Raw genomic sequence first — 17,693 nt, forward strand, 5'->3', positions numbered from 1 at the left:
TTTGGAGTTAGCATATGCAGTTTCTTCATTTATTTTTTCACACATTCTTTCGTCTCTAAATCAAATACCAGACATGGAAGTTAGCATGCACAACCGCATATCTTTATCTGAAGCTTTACTTTTGATCATAAGATAAAAAGAGAAATAAAAAAGGTCAAGCAAATAGAGACCACGAGTCTGGTAAGAAATGATATAAAATCATTGCCACTCTTGATCCCATTTCCATATCCTACTTTGTTCTTCTGTGTCAACTCTTCACTACTGATGAGAGTAAATCCGACCTTCAAACTACTGAACATGTGGCACGTTTGGGTGGACTTACAGTCTTGCCTTCAGCTCGGAGATCGTCATCTTGCTGTCATCTCAAAGGATAAGAGTCACCTCGACAACATATAAAACTATCTCGGGCTTCTCAACTCAACTCGTGCTCATTAGCATTATCGACCTCTAAGAGGAGATCTTCCTATCGAGACAAGCTCCCTTCTAGGAGAGCTTCACAGTCCGACACTTGTGACCACTTGGCAGCACATGCAACAAGACCATCAACACGTAAGGTAAGCCTGTCAGGTAGCCGATCTCGGGCCCACTTCATACATTGGAAACATGGAGAACAAATCACCACAGCATGTCACAACTATGCACCAAGTGGCCAATGCATACTACAAGTGGCTTAACAGGTAGCCTTGATTAGGCTCCAGGTGCCCGGGCCAGGTTCCAGGTGTCTCGACCGAATACCAACGGGCCTGAATCAGGCCACAAATGTCTGAGTCGAGCACTATGTGGCAACGCTCGAGTAACAGGTGTCTTAACAGAGCCCCAGGTGTCCTATGTGGCCGAACTCGAGTAACAGATGTCTTAACAAAGCCCCAGGTGTCCTATACGAACTCCACCAAGGCAAAGTAAGCTCTAGGTGTCTCAAGCTACAATAGGTGTCCTACATCTGTCCAATATGTATATACTCTGATAGGCATCCTGAATCCTATATAAGGGGCAGGTTAGCATTCAATTCATACTTTATAACTCACTGAATTACAAGCCCGGGATATCACCCCGGGCCCTTTAACCTTGTTTTCCTCCTTACAGGATATGCCCAAACTGTTCCAGGGACTGAAGCATTTTTCGATGGCATCAACTACCAAACACATAATGACAATGACAATACTCTATCAATAGACCAAACCATTGATGAAGATAACTATAAAATCAACGCATACTAGATTCATGAAACATATCACCCTGTGAAACCAGAGTTCAAAGTTCAAACTAGAGCCAGCTCTCTGCATCTGATCTTGCCTGTTTAAGCAGGCAAGGTATGTCAGCAAATGCTAAGACAACTAACTACTTACCTAACCTCTCGCCTTGCCTGTTTAAGCAGGCCACCGCACCTTATCTGGGCACACTGATGGCAGTATCTGATCTTGCATTGAGGAGTGTTACTCCATGTTTTCTCGCAGTAACAATCCATCATTGCGTAAAAGTGGCCTGGGAGATCAAACAGATGATGCATATCATCTTGTTGTATTGCACAAACGGCAAATGACACAAATTGAAACATAGCGACATACTGTGAGTGAGACATTCTGTATAGTGGGGTGTCAATTGGATTCCAGTCCAATGTGAATCCATTATAAAGGGACCAGATCTAATCCAATTCACTGAATAATTTGGACTGGTCCAATTTAATGGCTGGACAGCTGGACTATCCAATGATTTAGATTGGTTTTAACCCAAATCCGAGTTATTGACACCTATATTCTTATCTTATATCAATGGACCAAATATCGACTTAATCCAAATCAATCCAACAAAAATTTATTATGGAAGAATGAGGTCCAATCCAATCTGATAAATATTTTGAACTGAATTAGTCCAATCTTATTAATCCGTCCAATATGTCCAAATTGATTTTGGACTGAACGAGTCCAATCCAAAACCAGTCGATTGACACCCTTATCGTATACTTTTCAATTCAATTCTCGTTAGTGTTGGACGATAAGAAAGGAAGAAATCTATGCCTTAATTAAATCAGGGCCATGAACCACCAATTGATGGACAGGTGAATTGGGATCTTCTCCTCACTCAGGGCGCCTCACAGATACATCCCAACATGCATTGAGAAATGAATAACATTTCCCGTAAATAATAGCATATAAATACGGGAGATGCTCTCAATACACGCTGGGATGTGCCTGTGAGATCGGTGTGAGGCGCCATGTATGAGGAACAAGTCATTACTCATGTCATTGGACATGACATTGCCATGTCATTGATGGATTGCCATGTGAGATCGGTGTGAGGCGTCCGGTCTCTGGACGGGTGCCTGCATCCCATGGCATTGCCATGTGTAAGCACCAAGTCATTACTCATCCATCAATGGTTCCGTGAATCCCATGCACATACATACACATACCTCCCAGATTCGCAGTTTGGAGTAGTTGATGATGTAATATGCCATGTCGAATTGGATCTGGTTTCCTCGAGGATACACCGGCTATATTTCTCTGACTCTGACAACGGCATCCTTGGGATTCAAGAATTTGGCGATGCTCCTCTGCTGTGTATGCTCGCAGGCTTCACAAGGCCGGCCATTTTCGCAACAGTGTTACTGATGTTAGGGGCCACCATGGGTCTGGTATGGCAGAGAGGATCGATGAACAAATGATGAAGGATTAAAAGACTAGTTCCAGGGATCAAGAAAGATTTGAATGAACCACGATGAGACCAAGAAAACGACTTTTGGTTGGTGTATTGTAATGTATAATTATGGAGATTGGAAAGACAAAGAGAGAGTAGTTAAGTAGGCTGATGCTGATACTGGAAAGAACTTCTATAGAAAAATGGAGGATTTTGCTTACTGGGTTTTAGCACAAGGCGAGAGGCTGCGGGAAAAGAATTCACCAGAGGGAATTTTCTTGAGAGGGAAACAGGTGAAATTACCGGAAAGTTCCCTTCTTCTTCCTTTTCTTTTTCTTTTCTTCTTCGTACCCCTATTCCATCACCATCGCTGCAATTCGAACTAATGGCAGTAGCAACCTCCCTCCTCTATCCTCCATGCTCCCCTCTCTTTCTCTCTCACTCTTCCTTTATTCGTCCTCTTCTTCATTGTCATTACCGCTGTGGCACTAGACCCAAACTACACATATGGTTTTAAGTATTGGATTGTCACAAAGTTCAGGGACCAAATGCCACTTCTCTAGTGGAGATACTATATTATTGAGGGTATAGTATGATGCTTTGAACCATGAGTATTGCTTGGAAAACTTGGGTTGGACCTTATTTATGGAGGGTTCAGGTTGAGCCCTCGGGTGGACTAAGCCCATATGGTGCCCAGCTCAACACGAGCGCCTCCCAAACAGATCTCGAATTTCTTGAGATCATGATCAGCCAATAGATCTTGAATTTTCCGAGATTACGTTGAGAACTCGTCTCGGCTTCGCCTGAATCGGAGGTAAACGATAAACCTTATCAACATATTACTCTTCTTAAAAAACGGAACAAACCTTATCTCCACAACCCGGAACTCTTTCGTAAGGCCCACGACTACTCCAGTATATAAAGACATGAAACCTCAAGGCAAAGGTATGCGTGATTATTCTACTCACTAATACTCAAACTCTCAAGCATTCAACTCGCATTCACAGCATAAGTACTGACTTAAGCATTGGAGTGGCCTCGTCGGGTTAGCTACCACAGTTTCTCTGATCCACTGCTTTGCATATTGATCCAGCTCACCGCCCAATTGAACTTTGGATTGCCCTCCAGCTAGGAGTAGCCAGATCGCGCACCATCAAGAACGACGGCGCACATCTCTTTTTGACGAAAGTTATATTCTCCATTGCTCTAAATACCCTTCTCTTTCCATTGTTCTATTTCTAATTCTGTTACATCTTTATTGCTGTTATAGAATTCTGCTGACATAGTTGCTCATTCTAGTCGATCAATTCCATCTTTTCAACCTTAAAATCTCTTAGGAACGTAAGAACTTTATTGCTTCCATAGGAACGGTTTGTTTACAACATCTGCTATTGCAATTTTAGCCTTAAAAAGCTAATATAAACTTGGAGACAGCACCTGTTTCACTACGAGTTGATGGAGGCCCATCTCACCCCTAGGGGCGGCAGCTCCTAGGATAAGGACAAGAGTCCAAGATAAGTCAAGAAAGGATAATTCAAGACCCATCAAGACTTATCAAGAATCCAAAGATTATCAAGACTCTTCCAAGATTAGCAAGAATTCAAGACTCCAATCAAGATCCAACAAAGACTCCAAAAAGCATCAAGAAATCCAAGACTCTCAGATTCATGCATAAGGAGAGCCAGGGAGATCAGACGGTGGAAGATCAAGCCCAAGAATTCCAAGAGGGTTCGACCTTATCAAGACAGCCCTAGAGGATCAAGATCAAGATCAAAATTCATGTTCTTTCCTAGTTCTTTTACAATTTCTAAATGTATTATAAATACTGCTATTTTCCCAGAATTATTAATCAATTCATACTTCACATTTTTCAGAATTTCTTCAAGTTCTCTTCTTGAATTTTCGTCACCTTTTCTCTCTCCTAGAGAATTCGGTGTTCTTCGCTAGAAGCTAGCGACCGCCCGGTGCTTGCATAGCCAGCCCGGTTTCTCATTGCTTCCACGCTGCATCAGGTGGTATCAGAGCAGGGAATTTGCCCAATCATGTCCAACCCAGACGGTAGTAGTCGCAACCCACCCCGTGACGGAGATTAGGGGTTTCTAGCTGTTTGGAGAGCAATCGAAGAACAGCGTACAACCACACGTAACATCGAGCAGTAGTTGGCAGAGATGGCTGAACAACTGCGAACCTTGTTACGGGAGGTTGCTCCACGGAACCGGGAACATCCAAAGCAAACCGAGGGAGACGACCATGACAGACCACCCGTCCATACTGCGCTATGACGACCAGTCCTGGACGATGACAGTGATGATGATCTGGAATTTGGTGGTGCTCCAGTTCTTCCCGGCAACGACAGAAACGGTAGAAATTGGCACAATCAAGGTAATTTCAATCCCCGTAGGAATAATGATCAAATTAAACTCAAGGTAGATATTCCTACTTTTAGTGGAGATCTTGGTATAGAGGGACTTCTGGATTGGATCACAGAAGTCGATAGGTTCTTTGATTACATGGAGATACCAGAGGAACGAAGGGTAAAACTAGTAGCTTTCCAATTAAAGGGAGGCACATCTGTTTGGTGGGAACGGATGAGAGAGACCCGGATGAGAGAAGGGAGGGGTCCTGTTCGAACCTAGAGGCGCGTGAAACAATTAATCAGAGGTAGATTTTTACCTCCTGATTATGAACAATATATGTTTGAATCTTATCAGAGGTGTGCGCAGGGTTCACGTAGTGTTAATGAGTACACATCAGAATTTTTAAGATTAGCAGAAAGAAACCAGTTGTTGAAAGCGATAACCAGCAGGCAACCCGTTATCTGAGCAAGTTGAGACCGTCCATCAGGGACAAAATTGGTGTACAGATGGTTCTCAGTGTGCAGGAAGCAAAGGAACCTAGCCTTGAAAGCAGAATTAATGTTCCAAGACAAGGCACGCAGTGATAATTACCGCCGGTACAGTAGGAGCGACAACAGACCGGCAACTGTCGACAGGAACAAATCAATCCTGGCAATACAACCTTCTCACCCGGCAAGCACAAGTAACGCCGGTAAGGCTACTACAGGAGGACATACTCGAGTTAATCCTTCCAACCCTCCTAAACCCAGTAACCCTTATGCAAGGCCTGCTCCTATTAAATGTTTTAAATGTAATGAGGTGGGACATAGATCCAATGACTGTCCTAAGAGGAAGGCAGTTAATATGGTAGAAAGGGAGGAGGAAGAAGATATTGAGGAAGTATACTGTGGACCTGATGGGGAGGATGAAGAGGGTCCATATGAACATGAGGAGTATACTTGTGTGGTAAGAAAATTAATGTTGTCCCAGAAAAATAATGATACTTCTCAAAGGCACAGATTATTTCGTACCAGATGTACTATCAAGGGAAAATTATTTAATTTAATTATTGATAGTGGCAGTTAGGAAAATATTATTTGCAGGGATGCCATCCAACAATTACAGCTGATTCCTGAAAAACATCCCAACCCATACACAATTGGGTGGATCAAGGAAGGAGGCGGCGTACGAGTGGAAGAACGCTGCAAGGTACCTTTTTCAATTGGTAAGTACCATGATGAAGTATATTGTGATATTGTAGATATAGATGCTTGCCATATTTTGTTAGGGAGGCCTTGGCAATTTGATACAGATGCAAGGCACATGGGTAGGAAAAATACCTACCAACTTGAAAAAGATGGTACACGTTATACTTTGTTACCCATAGCAGAAAAAAATATTACAAATACTCCAAAGGCACATGAGAAGAATTTCCTTACCATCACCCATCATCATGCTGAATTTGTTAAAGAATGTAAGGATACTCATGAAATACATTTGCTAGTAGTAAAAGGAGAAGATGTTAATGATGAAAATAAAATTCCAGCTGAAGTACAGAGACTACTGGATGAATTTAATGATGTAGTTCCAGAGGAGTTACCAAATGAACTCCCTCCCGTGAGAGATATACAACACCATATTGATTTTGTTCCAGGTGCTAGTCTACCTAACCTTCCACATTACAAGATGAGTCTTAAGGAGAATGAAATCTTACGGGAAAAGGTAGAGGAATTATTGAAAAATGGACACATTCAAATCAGCATGAGTCCTTGTGCAGTACCTGCCTTACTTACACCTAAGAAGGATGGAAGTTGGAGAATGTGTGTCGACAGCAGGGCCATTAACAAGATTACTACTGGGTACAAATTTCCCATTCCTAAGCTGGACGACATGCTGGACCAACTGAGCGGAGCTGTAGTTTTCTCAAAAATAGATCTCAAGAGTGGATATCATCAAATCAGGATCCATCCCGAAGATGAATAGAAGACATCCTTCAAGATTAGAGATGACTTGTTCAAGTGGTTAGTCATGCCTTTTGGACTAACCAACGCACCCAACACATTCATGAGGCTGATGAACCAGGTATTGCGCCCCTTCATTGGTAAATTTGTGGTAGTCTATTTTGATGATATTTTGATATACTGCAAATCTATCACTGAGCATGTGGGACATATTAGGGAGGTCCTGAAAACATTGAGGGAAAATAAATTATATGCTAATTTGAAGAAATGCATCTTTATGAATGATAATTTATTATTCCTGGGATTTATTATAAGCAAGGATGGTGTGAAAGTAGATGAAGAAAAAGTGAAAGCCATTAAGGAGTGGCCGACCCCATCCATTGTCATAGATGTCAGGTGATTTCATGGGTTGGCAACCTTCTATAAGCGCTTTATTAAGAATTTTAGTAGTATCATGGTTCCCATTACTGAATGCTTGAAAAAGGGTAAATTTTAATGGGGAGAAGAACAAGAGCAAAGTTTTGCTCTCATAAAAAAAAAATTATGTACTGCTCCTGTTCTTGCCTTACCAGATTTTAATAAATTATTTGAAGTTGAATGTGATGCCAGTGGAGTTGGCATAGGGGCTGTATTGTTCCAAGAGAAAAGACCCATTGCTTTCTTCAGTGAAAAATTATGTGAAGCTAGGAGAAAGTGGTCTACTTATGACAAGGAGTTCTATGCTGTGGTTAGAGCCTTGAAGACATGGAAAAACTATTTAATTGCAAAAGAATTTGTTCTCTATACTGACCACTAGGCCCTAAAATATCTTAGTGGGCAAAAGCAATTAAGAAGTGATTTACATGCCAGATGGTTTGCTTTCCTAGACAAGTTCCCATATAAAATTGTGTATAAGACAAAATGACAAAATAAAGTGGCTGATGCACTTAGTAGGCGTGTAGCTCTCATCAAGACCTTCAGTGTTGAGATTATGGGTTTTGAGTGCCAAAAAGACTTATATGCCCAGGATGAAGACTTCCAACAGGTATGGGAGAAATGTGTGAATAAGCAGTCAGCTGAAGACTTCTTTATCTATGATGGGTTCCTTATGAAAGGGGAACAACTGTGTATCCCTTGCACCTCCCTCCGTGAAAAGATCATCAGGGATTTGCATGGGGGTGGACTAGTAGGACACTTGGAAAGGGATAAAACGGTAGAAGCAGTTAAGGGGCGATATTATTGGCCGAAATTAAGAAGGGACGTGTCTACTATTGTAAGCAGGTGTATGTTTGTCAGACAGCTAAGGGACAAACCCAGAACATAGGTCTCTACATGCCCCTACCCGTTCCTACTGCTATATGAGAAGACTTGTCCATGGATTTTGTGCTAGGCTTGCCAAAGACCCAGAGGAACATGGACTCCGTCTTCATGGTGGTTGATAGATTCTCAAAAATGACTCACTTCCTCCCATGCAAGAAAACAGTAGATGCATCTGCAATAGCCAAATTATTTTTCAGGGAGATTGTCCGCTTGCATGGGGTACCCAAGACCATCACATCAGACCATGACACACGGTTCCTCAGTCACTTTTGGATGACCCTGTGGAGGTTGTTTGATTCATCACTTAATTTCAGCAGTACAGCCCATCCGCAGACAGATGGACAGACAAAAGTGGTAAACCGGATCTTAGGGAATTTAATTCGCAGCATATGTCGGGAGAGGCCAAAACAGTGGAATTTCGCCATAGCTCAGGCTGAGTTCGCCTATAACAATGCAGTGCACAGTTCTACAGGAAGATCCCCATTCTCCATCGTATACATGAAGGTACCTAACCATGCACTGGATTTAGTAAAGCTACCTAGAGTACCCAGCGCCAGTATCTCAGCAGAACAGATGGCAGAACAAATCCAGTCCGTCCAAGAGGCCATGAAGCAGAAGCTTGAGCAATCCAACGCCAAGTACAAGATGGCCACAGACAAGCACCGACGGTCTCAAGTGCTTGATGTAGGTGATGAGGTTATGGTCTTCTTAAGGAAAGAAAGAATTCCCTGTAGGTACCTACAACAAGTTGAAGCCTCGGAAGTATGGTCCATACAAGATCATGAAGAAGATTAATGATAATGCCTATATAGTGGACCTACCAGATCATATGGGTATATCCAAGACCTTCAACGTTGTTGACCTTCACCGGTACCTGCCAGAGGTAACACTTGCCTATCCTAGTCACGACTCGGGGTCGAGTTCTCTCCAAGTGGGGGAGAATGATGGAGGTCCATCCCAAGGCCCATCTCACCCCTAGGGGCGGCAGCTCCTAGGATAAGGACAAGAGTCCAAGATAAGTCAAGAAAGGATAATTCAAGACCCATCAAGACTTAATCCAAGACTTATAAAGAATCCAAGATTATCAAGACTCTTCCAAGATTAGCAAGAATTCAAGACTCCAATCAAGATCCAACAAAGACTCCAAGAAGCATCAAGAAATCCAAGACTCCCAGATTCATGCATAAGGAGAGCCAGGGAGATTGGATGGTGGAAGATCAAGCCCAAGAATTCCAAGAGGGTTCGACCTTATCAAGATAGACCAAGAGGATCAAGATCAAGATCAAGATTCATGTTCTTTCCTAGTTCTTTTACAATTTCTAAATGTATTATAAATACTGCTATTTTCCCAAAATTATTAATCAATTCATACTTCACATTTTTCAGAATTTCTTCAAGTTCTCTTCTTGAATTTTTGCCACCTTTTCTCTTTCCTAGAGAATTCGGTGTTCTTCGCTAGAAGCTAGCGATCGCCCGGTGCTTGCATAGCCAGCCCGGTTTCTCATTGCTTCCACGCTGCGTCACGAGTCCAGCAACTTTTTCCTATTAACCCATAAGCTCATACCTAGGTCTTACCGCCTAGAAAATCATATGAAGTGCCCATGGCTAATCATTACTTGGGGCCCATTAGGCACGTCTTTTTGAGAAGATCTTCTTGTAGCTCTGATAGTCAAAAGGCGCATTGAGCTTTTGACATAAGATCTGGGCAGCCCGAAGACAGTTTGGCAGACGTGCGTCTACCCGCGTCTTTCGACGCACCGTCTTTTGGTGGCTAGATTTTCCTTAAGCCAAATGGGAATAGACCAAAAATCGGTCTTCCTGGCTTGTAAACAGCTGAAAGACCACGTGGAAAGATGTGCCAAATGGGCCCTTGTTTTCCTACTTTTATGGCACCCATGTGGAACCCAACCAACACAAAGCCCCATGCTCAAGCATATAAGATGGTTAAGAGCTCTCAGAAGTATAGAACCTGCCCCCAAACTTTGTTTTACAACATAGAACCCACCCCTTGAATTTTTTTATTTCAAGTCATTCAAACTCAGGTCATAGGAGTACACCTAAATTGATGTTTGTCATTCTTGAAGTAGTGAGTGAGTTCTGGTGATTATTTGTTAGTGATGTAACTGATACACATCCAACATGCGCGTCCCAAGGGATAAGATAATCTTGATAATCGCCTGATATTGTTATCTCCTCTTGGAGATAAGCTTAATATTGTAATCTGTTCAGACACATCTCTGTAACCAGTATATATATTGCAAATGGATCTAATGAAAATATTGAACTTCGACCCAGTTTCTTGTTTATCTTGGTATCAGAGCCATTAAAAAAAAATGGCTTTCACTTCATCTTCTCTCTCTTCCTTCGCTCCCTCTTCCACTCTATCTCCCTTAGGTAATCTCTCTAATCTTATATAAGTGAAATTAGACAAGCACAACTTTCTTCTCTAGAGGGCTCAATACCAACCATTACTAGAGGGCCTTCACCTCTTTGGCTACCTTGATGGATCAGTCCCTTGCCCACCAATGAATGTCACCACTGAGAAAAATAGTGTAGTTGGGACCAGATCTAGTAGGCACATCAAATTAAGCACGTTAAATGAGCATTTGATAAATATTTTGACAACTATCAAAAGTGGGTATTAATCTTTTTCAAGGGTAGGGTGAGGGTATTTTAAAGGGCAAGTGTCAAAAAAAAATTCAAGTGCTCATTGAGTGTGCTTACAACTTCGTGCCTACCTCATATGAACCCTATAACACCTCCTCAATCAACCCTGACTATCTCAACTGGTGCACTCAAGGCAAACTGCTATTGAGTTGGCTTCTCACAACTCTGAAGGAAGAAGCCCTTGCCACTGTGGTTGGTTGTAGTACATCCCATGAAGCTTGGAGTACCCTATGCCATGTCTATGCCTCTCCATCACATGCTCATCTCATGCAGATTAAACATGTTCTACATCATCTGAACAAAGGATCCAAATCAATGACTGAATATCTCTACAAGGTGAAGTCTCTCACTGATTTCTTAGTTGTCGTTTGCCGTTGGGCATCCCTTACATATAGATGATATTATTCTTTACACTATTGGTGGACTTGGCTCTAAATATGATTCATTAGTCACTACTATCACCACTAAAACTGATGAAATATGAATTGATGAGTTGCATGGACTTTTACTCCAACATGAACTTCATTTTGAATGCCAATCTTCACATTCAAATGTTACTCTCCAAGCTAATATTATTATGCACAAGTCTCACCCTCCATAGGACCGACCCTTCTCTAATACTCGTGGTCGTGGTGGTTTTCCCACTCGGGGAAGAGGTCATGGTCGCTCTCCTAATATGCCTGGACCTGGCTCTTCTGCACCTAAAGTGACATGCCAAGTTTGTGGGAAAGTAGGACACTCAACCCTCTCTTACTCCCATTGCTTTGATCTAGCATTTCAGGCATCAAACTCATCTACCAACTCAAAGGCCTTATCTGCAACTCATACAACTGATACTACAGAGAATGATTGGTACCCTAACAGTGGTGCAACTCATCATCTCAGTTTCGAATTAGGCAATCTCTCCATTCACAATACTTATCATGGCAATGACAAAATCGCTGTTGGAAATGGCATAAGTTTGGATATTCATCATACTGGGACTACTGTTCTACATACTCCCCTTCGTTCCTTTCATTTAAAGAATATACTTCATGTCCCTGACATAACCAAAAATCTCCTATCTGTTCGACAATTTTGCCATGATAATGATGTTGTGTTTGAATTTACTGCTTCTAGGTTTACTGTCAAGGACAAACACCAGAGGACCCCACTCATTTTCAGGCAGCTTAAGGATGGTTTATATCATCTTGACGTATCTTCAGTTGCTTTCGAAAAGTCTTCTAATAATGGACGACTTGTGACTATGATGGGCACTCAAACTTATCTTCTTGATTGGAACTATAAGCTTGGTCATCCACATGAGGGTGTACTTCAACATTTGGCTCGTCACAAGCTTATCTCTGTCAGTACAAAAGGCAACTTACCTATGTTTTCCTCTTGCCTTCGTGGCAAAGCTCATGATGGACATTGATATTAGTTTTTGATGATGAACATTGCATTTAATTTATTTTGACATATGGGGACCAACCCTGTGAGTTTCTGATGATGGACATTGATATTATATTATCTTTGTTGATGCCTTTAGTCGTTTTACTTGGTTATTCCCTATTAATGCTAAATCTGATGCACTATCGATTTTCATCTCCTTTCGTAACATGGTTGAGAAACTATTGGGTCGCTCTATTAAAATTTTTCAATCTGACGAAGGTAGTGAATTTAAGAAATTCAAAAATTATCTTTCTGAGGGTGGCATTGTCCATCGCCTCAGCTACCCCCACACTCATATTCAGAATGGGGTTCTAGAGCAAAAGCATCATCACATCGTTGATACTACACTTACATTGCTTGATCGTGCCAAATTACCACATACTCTATGGCATGAAGTTGTTTCTACTGTTGTATACTTAGTCAATCGATTGCCCTCCCCTTCTCTTTGCCACAAGTCCATTTGAGCTATTATTTAGAAACCACCCAGATTATGGCTTTCTAGAGGTCTTTGGATGTGATTTCTATCCAAATTTGCGACCATACAATAGAGCAAAATTTGATTTCCGCATTGACTTGTGCACATTCATCGGTTACAGCCCGAATCACAAAGGATATCGTTGCCTCCATGTTCCTACTGGCCGCATCTATGTATCACATGACGTGGTTTTCAATGAGTCCTTTTTCTCTTATAAGGACATGAAAGACTCTCCCACCATTTCATCCTCAATGGACACCACCTCTATTTTGGGGCCACCACCATGTGTGTTTCCTTCTCAGCCCACTATAGATGTTGAATCTCCATTGCATCCACCCCACATACCCTTTGGACACCACCATTAATGATGCCATAGTTCAACCTGACACCTCCACTGCTACCACAAGACCCACCCCCTCTGATGAGCCTCGTGACTCCACTGAAATATCTTCTACCACGTCCACTCATGGCATGCAAACCCGATCTAAATCCGGTGTCTACAAGTCTAACCCACATTATGCACTAAGTGTTACTTCTCTTCCTGAAGAGGGACCTTCTTCTTACTCCATTGCCTCACGTGACAGTCGATGGCATGCTACAATGAGTGATGAGTTTCATGCTCTCTTACGAAACGACACCTGGTCTTTGGTTCTTCCTCCTTGAAGTCACAATATTATTCCTTGCAAATGGGTAATTAAAATTAAAAGAAAGAGTGGTGGTTCAGTGGAATGCTTCAAGGCCCATCTAGTCGCCAAGGGCTTCCACCAACAAGAAGGCATTAATTTTGACAAGACCTTTAGCCCGGTTGTTAAACCAGCCACTGTACGAGTCAGTCTCTCTCTTTCCATATCACACTCTTGACCCATTCGCCAACTAGACATCAACAATGCATTCCTTTTATGGTAATATCTCTAAAGAGGTTTACATGGCCCAACCTCCAGACTTTGTTGATCCTTTACAACCCTCACATGTATGCAAGTTACATTGCTTCATTTATGGCCTCAAGTAGGCCCTACGTGCTTGGTTTCAATAGCTACGGGATTGTCTTGTTCTTTTTGGTTTCATGGAATCCAAGGTGAATGCTTTGTTATTTATTCTACACACTCACTCTGCAGTTGCCCTTGTTTTGGTATACATTGACGGCATTATCATCACTGCTTCTACATTTGATGTGGTGGTTGATATCATATCTCATCTCTCCTCTAATTTTTCTCTCTGGGACCTTGGTTCTCTTAGTTACTTCTTAGGGATTGAATGTCTACCTATTGCTAATGGTCTTCATTTATCTCAACAAAATTATGCTCTTGGACTCCTCAAACACACCAACATGTTGGATGCTAAGCCCTGTTCAACCCCCATGGCTGCTGACACTCAATTAGTCTGACTCCACTGACCTTTTTGTTGATCCCTCTCTATACAGACAGGTGGTGGGGGCACTTCAATACCTCACTGTAACACGCCTAGACCTCTCCTTCCCTATCAATAAGGTTTATCAATTCATGGCCAATCACTCTAATGTTCACTTGGCAGCTATTAAATGTATCTTATGTTATGTTAAACATACAACCTCTCTTGGCATTACATTCACCAAGTCATCTTCCATGCAACTATATGGCTTCAGTGGTTCGGATTGGGCTGGCTACCATGAAGAAAGACGCTCCCATGGTGGTTTCTGTGTGTTCTTGGGAACAATCTTATCTCTTGGTCATCAAAGAATCACTCTACCATCTCTCGATCTAGCATAGAAGTTGAGTATCGATCTCTTGCCATTCTTGCTACTGAACTCACGTGGCTCCAAATGCTCCTTCATGAAATTGGTTTTCCCCTTTCCTCACCTCCTATATTGTGGTGTGAAAACATAGGAGCGACCTACCTTGCATCTAATCCCGTCCAACATATGTGCATAAAGCACATTGAATTGGACTTCCACTTTGTTCGTGAGAAAGTGCAAAGGTGGCTGCTTGACATTCGGTTTATATCCACTAAAGATTAGACTGCTGACATCTTTACAAAGCCACTCCATATATCTCGATTTTCCTTTCTTTGTGATAAGCTTCGACTATCAACCCTGTCTTGCTTGAGGGGGGTGTTAGTGACATAACTGATGATGCACGTCCAACATGTGCGTCCCAAGGGATAAGATAATCTTGATAATCACCTGTTATTGTTACCTCCTCTTGGAGATAAGCTTAATCTTGTAATTTGTATAGTCAGACACGTCTCTATAACTTGTATATATATATTGCAATTGGATCCAATGAAAACATTGAACTTTGACCCAGTTTCTTGTTTATGTTATTTGATCACCGGTGTGAGGGATCTTCGATCCGTTGAGAAGAGAACATGCAAAAACAACATTAGAAGAAGAAGAAGAAGGGAGAATACCGTACCTGCTGGAATGCCGAATTTCTTGCTGTTACTACATAATCAAGGATGGGTTAGGTCTCGGAGGAGATGAGGACAAGAGATAGGGAGGGGAGAGTTCGAATGATTAGGGCTCGGATTTCTTTCCACCTATTCACACCTTTTTTTTTGCATTTTTATCTTTTTGTTGGTGATTGAACTGGGTTTGTTAAAGTTAGTGATTTTGCAGGTTTGTTAAAGGAAACACATACACAATGGAGTAGCACTCCCAACCTCCCAAAACCCCAATAGGCCAATAGCCTCAACTCGTTGAATGTGATCGGGTTTGATCCCAAGCACACTGGTTAAAAGTAAAGAAATAAAACTTAAGTTGATCGGCTTAGGCCAATAGACTATCTTTTTTTTTTTATATTTGGTTCCATGCACCATTGATAACTTCCCCCCTTGACCCCCTTTTCTCCAAAGTGCTTGGTGAGACGTTATCTTCTTAGTAGTAGCTAGTTGGGCCAATATTTTTGTATCAACTCCAGAGATTTCAAAGAAGTACATAATTGATACGAGTCTATGGCTTACAATTTAATGATTTAGATTTGAAGTAGTAGTACATAATGTCATTTAACACAACTCTATGACACCCAAGGATTAAAGTATTGGTATCGAGTATTGTATCGGACAACTTGGATATTGATACACTTTGGAAATGCATGGATACGGACGAAAAATATGAAAAACTTGGATACACTAGGGAAACACATGTAAATTTCATAAATACATTAATAACACTAAATTTATGGTCAAATAGCCATAAATAATGTATAAATATATATTTAATGGTATACATAAAAATATATTATAATTAAAAGAAGAATGCACATATATCATACAATGCATTAATTAAGAGTCCAAGATGGACTTATTATATTTATACTAATTATTATATCAATTATTTTCTATTTTATTATTTTTATATTTGAACATTAACAAAAAAAGTTAACCAAATATTAAATACTTAATAAGTTATAAAACTATATAATTTTAACTTAAAATATATAAAATTGGTTAAAATTTCTAAGATATATATCATATGCAAATTCATAATTTTTAATTATTAAAATAATTATTTCGTTATTAAAATTTTATTTGTATAATTTTTTTTTTGAAATTAAAAATCAAATTTTCATATAAATGTAAATTAGTGGATTTGATAAATTCAATTTAATATTATATTCTTGAATATTTTGCAAATAGATTTTTATTTTTTATAAATAATAAATATGTTGTCATTTAATGTGAATTTAAATATTAACTAATAATTATAAAATATATAAAATTTGTAAGATATATATCATGTGCAAATTTATAAATTTTAAGTAGTAAGGTAATTATTCTACTAGTAATATTTTATTTGTATAAATTTCTTGAGATTAAAATCATCTTTTGATGTAAATATATATATATATTTTTTGGTACTCCTTTTGATGTAAATATAGAATTGATAGATTATTTATTCTATTTGTTCATAAAATATGAATTTTAAATATTATTTATTTTAATTTTTAATTGGGGCTATTAAACAAAAATATTGATTATTTATTTGAATAGACATTAATAAAAATTGTGTTATTTCGCTAAATATTACAATGCATGGCATGGCCAAATAGTTTAATGGAGATTTTAAGACTTTTTGGCACCACACGCATGGTATTCTGGGTTCAAATCACACTATTAGCAGTGTTTGCAGTTCGAATTGAAAATGCTGCATATCAACCGATAAAATGGGATACGGGCAAATATGCACCCATATCCGTCAGATATACACGATTTACAGCCCTAATACAAACAGGTCCAATACAGATTTCTGAATTCAACTGCAGAATTATAAATATTCAAAATGTTAAAAATCCCTATTCTATAAGTTAATGACCGTCCATGGATTGGCATCAATTTTGATCTGACACCACTCCAACTGTATTTTCGACCTAAAAATTCTAAACCGTCATTCTCCCAAAATTTTATCAAGACGTGTCATACCACGTGTCTCAATGGTTTTATTGCGCGCTGCCTGCAAGAATTCTTGGCCTTAAGGATTGGGATGGGATTACATGAAATTAAGGCGTTGTGTGGGAAGGGAAAAATCAGGATCAGTGGTTTCGTCCTTGCATCACGTGAAGATAAGGTGATGTGGCGATTGCCTATTGGTTCAGTAGCGTAACTATTGTGAATATAATTGTGGTGGACGACGAATGGGAATCTGGCATACAAAGCGCTCCCAGTCCCAATTCCTAGACGTTTACTTTTTGTCTTATTATTACCATGTTGAATTTCTGATTTAAATGTGGTCATATTAATTAGATCTTCCCCGGTTACTACGACTTACGAGTTACGACAAACAAAAATCACAAAAGTGGTGAGGATTAAATATGTATTTTGGAGCTAAGCAATGGCCAATGGAGAGAACAGGACACACTGTCTCCCATTACCATTACCATGTCTTTCTTTGCTTTGCTTTGCTTTACTTTGCCATTT

General features: G+C 40.2%; 1 long non-coding RNA gene across 1 annotated transcript; it reads right to left on the reverse strand.

Moving 5' to 3' along the window:
* Positions 1-28: 28 nt before the first annotated feature.
* On the reverse strand, positions 29-3,565 carry LOC148791937 (uncharacterized). The gene is made up of 2 exons (XR_016076155.1): positions 2,411-3,565; positions 29-1,482 (listed from the first exon to the last, which is right to left on the reverse strand). It is a non-coding gene; the product is annotated as an uncharacterized LOC148791937 (long non-coding RNA).
* Positions 3,566-17,693: the final 14,128 nt, after the last annotated feature.

Source organism: Nelumbo nucifera, chromosome 5, assembly GCF_055504915.1.
Source record: "Nelumbo nucifera cultivar China Antique chromosome 5, China Antique-T2T, whole genome shotgun sequence".
NCBI classification, from domain to species: domain Eukaryota; kingdom Viridiplantae; phylum Streptophyta; class Magnoliopsida; order Proteales; family Nelumbonaceae; genus Nelumbo; species Nelumbo nucifera.